Genomic DNA, 6,199 nt, shown 5'->3' with positions numbered 1-6,199 from the left:
CCTTGGCAGAGGAATGTGATGGGGGGTTGGCACCCTGCTGGCTTTCCCAGAAGCCTGTTACTACTCCTCTGTTCCATGCCTGCTCACAGTGGGGAGAAGCCCTGGTGCAAACCAGATCTGAGCATCCCAGCTTGCAGTGCTTGTGAAGCTGCACCTGTGCATGGGGTGGTCCCCACCTGCTGCAGGTGAGAAGATTTTGTTGTTGGAAAGAGCAGAACTCATCAGGTTAATGAATAAAAAGTCTTTAGAATGTCTTTGTATATGAACAAATATCCTCGGTCTTCAGAAAGAAGGGACTGTCCTGGCTCAGGCTTGTCGAGCTAATATCTTAACTGAATGTGGCTGAACATATAAAAGAATGTAGGTAGTTGTTGATTGTGCATTTTGAGTCTATAGCCAGCCCCCAGATCTTTATCCTTTTGAGGAAAGAAGAGTGAGAATTGAATGTCTTCAGCTGGGAGTTCCCAGGGGAATCTCCAGGTAAGGTGGAAAATCTTTCAGGTTACAAATCTCAAAACACAGTCTTCACCCTGACAGCCACAAAAGTCAGAATCAGGGCTGGCTTTCCTCTGACCAAGTCTGCCTCCCTGACACAAAAAGAACTTGGCCAGCTGCCTGCACAAGATGAAGACTGATAGAGTGATATTCTTGTTGGGCTCAGCCATTGTGTTCAGCTGTCCTTGAAGGAGAGGCTGGGAGCAGAGCAGAAGTGAGAAAAGGGGTGGATGTCAGTACTGGAGGCTTGGGGGATTTTCCCCACCACTTGACCTCAACCTCCTCTTCCTTTCCAAATGTGACAGCCACATATACAGGCTTAGAATGGCTTCGAGATTTCATAAGATACATGCTTTCAAAATAGCCATTTTTGTCCTAATAACACTGAATGCAAAACACATGCAGTAAAAACATTCTGTGAGTACATCACATGGCTGGAAAGTCAGACCTGGAGAGGAAGAATAACTTCAAACCTTTTAAAAATATAACTTTAAGCAGCATTCAGCCTTCCACCTCAAACCACTGTCTATACTTGGGTGAAGTGTTTGACTTTTCTGTCTTCAGCCTGAGGCTCTGGAGCATACATGGATTGGCTGCTCTCTGTGTCTTCATGCTGACACCACTTTTTGCAGTGACTTCAAAGAGACACTATGGCCTTACAAGGACAGCAAATCCTGTGTTACTTGCTCTCCAGCAGCAGAGCTTCCCCTAATACCACTGCCGTGACAGGGCACAAACTATCCCTGGCAATCCTCGATGGCTACCATGCCACAACCCTGGAAACAAGACACCATCTCCAGCCAAGTCAGTGCCAATCCTCTGCATGAAATCGAATGATTCACCCATCCATCCCTTCTCACAGGAAATTTCTTGCAGTTCTATGCTTGCCACAAGATGACAAAAACTTCACCAGACAAGCTTTTAGGAAAAAGATCAGCAGGCTCCCACAGGTTTACAGTGGTGTCAGGGAGGATGGGAGAAGAGTCTTTATGGTGTCCTTGTGCCTCTTGTTTTCAGAACCACTGGCAAAGTCTGACAGGGCTGCAGGGAGGCTACATGGCCTTACCTATAAAAAGGTACCCCCACAGAGCCTGGGTGGAGAGCTCACAATACCCTGGACACCCTTGGCTGGATCAATGCTGGTCCCAGCCCTGGTGATCCTCTCCCATGGGATCTCTGCTTCCTTTTTCTCTTTCCTCCCTCTTTCTTCAATGCCTCATAAAGCAAAGCCTTCCTCCCAAATCCTCCCTGCATTGCCTGAACACACTCTGGCTTCTGGGACACAGTGCAGCTTCCAGCACTGCTCAGTGCTGCTGTTGTGGCTCAGTGGGTGCTCAGTTGAGGAGCTGAGTGTGCAAGGTGAGGCTGGGGCTTTGAGCAACCTGGTCTAGTGGAAGCTGTTCCTGACCATGGCAGGAGTGTTGGGACAAGATGATCTTTAAGTGCCTTGCAACCCAAGCCATGGCTCTACCCAAGGCAGTATGGTTCTATGATTCTAAGAAGCTACAAAAAGTATCTCCAGTGTAAATCTCAAGTATGCTGCTATATATCCATAAGTCATCACATGAGACTGATTAGAGAATTTTTTTTTTTAAATTTTAATCAAAATTTTACATATTCAATCAAAAAAATGCATCATTTAGTCAAGGTACACTAGAAGAAAAACATACAAGTGTTTCAGAACATGCCTAGTAAAACAGTTATTCTTTTTTCTAACTTCTATTTTTTCTAACTTTCTATTTTCTTTTCTAACTTTTCTAACTTTTTTCTAACTTTTCATTTTCTATTTTATGGTTGTGTCTTTTGTTTTTTTCTTCCTCTTAAAGGAAACACCCCATGGCTTCAGGACAATAACAATGGTTTTCTGACTATCATGTTGTCATGAGATGACTTTACCTTTAAGGTGGTTGTGAGAGCTAAGGAAGTTGAAGTTGCTGGGGACTGAAAGGAGTGTCTTCTCCTGACCAATTATTGGTCATTACTGGGAATTGACAGCAATTTTAACCATTGAAAAGGGAGATCAACTTGTGGACCCTACCTTAAGATGTAAAGTCAGGGCACTTTGGTACTTTCTGTTTTCCTGGCTGTGAAAGGTAACAGAGCTCCGGCCTCCCGTTCCCTGCCCAGGCCATGTGGCCGGGCGGGGACGGTGCTGGGCCCAGCGGCTCCCGGCCAGGAGATGGGGCCTGTGGAAGGCTTTCCCCGGTCTCTGGCCAGGCCGGGCCGATCTCTGGCTCGGCTGCAGGTTTTACTGTGACTAAATTTACTAGAGACTGCCGAGTGAAGAAAGAAAGAGGCTCTGAACCTGCAGCGGGCTAAAGCAGCGACTACACTTTCCAGAACAGCCATGAAGAATCTTCCATCGCAGACAGCTCCAGCTCCTGCACCGGCAGAGGTCACAGAACCATCTACAAAGCTTGGGCAAGATTTTAACCCTTTCATTACCTAGATGAGACTTGCAGATTAATTTTTTTTATCCAGAGAAGGAAAAAGAGAGAGAGTGATCAACATGAAAAGAGACTTTATAAACTACCAGTGACAAGAAAGAAAAGAAGCTTGAGGAAAGGTAGAGAATTAAGAAGATGCTTTAATTAAGATGAAATATCTTTCTGTTAAAGCTATGGAGATGGACAATAAGGTCCTGAAAGAACTCGTTTAATTCATGACAGTATATAGGGAGGAATAGAGTGTTCAAAGCAAAAATTTTGAGTAAAAAGTAGAGTGATTGTGATATAGTGAAGTGCTGGAAACAGTGAAGCGAAAATTTGAAGCCTTGGGGGACAATGAGAAAAACTGTTTTCTGGTGAAGCTCACAGAAACAGATGAAGAAGACTTTTGCTTTTGAATACCTCATCCTTAAAATACCATCCCTAGACTCAGGGATGAAGTGTTGCTGCCTTAGGTGCTTGACTTCTCTGTCTTCAGCCTGAAGCTTCTGGAGCAGACCTGGATTGGCTGCTCTCTGTGTCTTCATACTGACACCACTTTTTGCAGTGACTTCAAAGAGACACTATGGCCTTACAAGGACAGCAAATCCTGTGTTACTTGCTCTCCAGCAGAGAGTGATGCTGGATACACACCTCAGAGTGATGTGAAGTGGGAGAAGTGAGCTCTGATACTAGCAGCTCTGGGCAGCTGACATCAGGGCAATGGAGAACTATAACAAAAAATAGTTTTCTTGTGAGAAACTCCATAAATTAACAGAAGGAAACTTGTGTTTCTCTACAAAGACTGGTGAAAAGACTGTAGCAGGAATTAAGACTGTTTTAACCACCAAAGTTCCAAAGTTTTTGTCTCTGTTGTCATGTGAACAAGGGAATAGTAGATAGGGGATAAAAAAAGGTTTCTGGAAGTTTATTCTGGTGTTCTTATTATTGGAGTTTGTTAATAAACTTCCTTTATTCCTTTTAAGTTTAATGTCTGTTTTGCTCTTGTTCTAATCCATATCTCACAGTAAAAAAATAAGTATTTTTTTTTTAGTTACTGGTTTAAAACCATGACACTACCTGCCCCTCCCACCGAGTACCATGCTTCACCTCCTTCTCCTGCTCAGTGGGTTTCTGGGAATCCAGGAGTTGGTATGTATTATTTGCTACTGCAACTAATGGAATAAATTTTCTTTGCAACCCCCACTGTGTCTTGGCTTCTTTTCTACATGGGTCTCCTTCTGAAGCTATGACAATGACTACCAGAGAGCTTCAGGACAAGCCTATTTCCATTTCAATATATTCTGAGACAGGATTTAAATATGTCAAATAATCTGGGGAAATGGTTAGCCTGTGAGTTTCAGCAAAGTACGGAAGATGTCTTAGTTCCATGGATACAAGCTAGTAGGTGAGATTGCTACATGTGCACAATTTAGGGAAGGGATTCTCCACACACTCTGCACTGAAATAGAGTACTGCCTCCTTTCAAACCCTGAGCTGGCTGTGGGGAATGGGCCCTCTTTGGTCACTTTCATTTTGGCCATTTCTCTTGAGCAGGTAAGAAAGATCGAAACAAAATCTTTTCCAGCTCTTTCCCTCTAGTTTACCTTTCGGGGGGCCAAATCTCTGTGCTGCAGGTGGCCCAAGTGTGTGCAGAGCAATGCAGCCTCCACAAAATCCATCAGTTTCCTCACAGGTCACCATCATTTTTTCCCAGGTGTGTCCAGATCTGGCAGGAGAAAGAGCCCACAGCACAGTGGGCACCGTGCCCTGCCCAGCCAGAGCTCTCTGGCACTGTGCAGCAGCAGCAGCGCCAGCACTTTTCAGCCTGCTCCTGCCTTGGCTTCACCTGGGGGACAGAAGCCTCTGGAAATCAGCACTGCCACTCATGTTCCCAGCTTGGAGCAGCTGCTGCTCCTCATGTTTCTCACCCTTTGCCACTCAGCTTTCCTACCCTTTTCTTCCCTCCTGTAGTGGCCAGGGATCTGGCCAGCGGTGTGGCCGTTCTTCCCTGGAGGGAGGAGACCCCTTAGGCTGCAAATGGTTGCCCTCTCCTTGGGAGAGAGACCCTGGCTGGCCACCTTTACAGGTGTGCTGAGGTCAAAAAGCCACCCCTGGCATGCCTCCGGTTTTACATACATTCTGTGTTTCTCACTGGTTATTCCCTTTGACCCACCCTTTTCCACAGCGGATAAAAAGCAAGTTCTCTCCGACCCTAGCAGCTTTTGGACTGGAATTTCTTGGAGGAGAAATCTGAATTCAAACCTCCTGAGAGATCAGAGCTACGAAGATCTGTCTCTTTTCTTCTGTATTTGCCTTTAGAGCTGTTTTCACTCCAGCAGCCCTTCTGAGGGCTAAAGAGCTGAAAGCCCAGAAGCAGCTGCTGAGGTGCCCGAGCCCTGAAGTTCTCACCACCCCACCTTCACACACAGCTGACTTCACCTTCCCATTTCTCTCCTTTCCTCACTCACATTTCTCACACTTGTGACCTCCTATTTTCTGCCTTTTTCCTCTCACATTTCTTCACCCACTGCTTCCTGTCAGTGACTCTTTCTCTTCAGTAGTTGATGGGTTTCTCTTAGTTTTTTCCTGCAATCCCCTACTTAAAATAACAGGTGCTAGAGCAGCAGCCCAAGAAGCCTCTGCCTGTGCATCTGCTGAACACAAAATCTCTGCTCAACCTAAAGAATCTCATAAAGAAGAACCTAAGCCACAATGCATTTCCTGCTGTAGTTTGATGGGTTATTTTCATTCCTACATAGTCTTCATAGTGTTCTAAATAAATAGGTACCTTGAGGGATAGATATCACAGGTGAGCACCCATTGCACAGTCTGCTTTCAGTTAAATTCCATCTCCATTTTCAACAGCTCACACTCACTATGAGTCCTGCATGGAAGAACCAGGCTGTGATGCTTCTTTCTGCTTTTGGTACTTTCTTTTGGAAAATGAAATTTTCTATTTTAAAACATTCAAACCCTGGAGTTTCTTTCTATTTTCACCTGAGACTACTGCCAACTGAGGTTACAAACTGGCTGGTACGTGTTTGTGTGCACAGACCACAGATGCTACCCTGTGTCCGTTCCCTGGGTGTCTGTCAATGTCTATTGAAACAGATGGCTGGAAGGGGGGGCTCTGACTGCCCTGCGCTGTTCTGGGGCTGGGGCTGGGCTGGTAGAGGCTGCAGAACGCTCTGAGAGGCACGGTCTCACCTCTGGCCGCCATCTTGTGCTTGGCACAGTCTCATCTCTGGCCACCATCTTGTGCGTGGCACAGCCTC

This window comes from Cyanistes caeruleus, chromosome Z, assembly GCF_971803275.1.
Source record: "Cyanistes caeruleus chromosome Z, bCyaCae1.hap1.1, whole genome shotgun sequence".
NCBI classification, from domain to species: Eukaryota; Metazoa; Chordata; class Aves; order Passeriformes; family Paridae; genus Cyanistes; species Cyanistes caeruleus.
Note: the sequence above shows the minus strand (reverse complement) of the source record.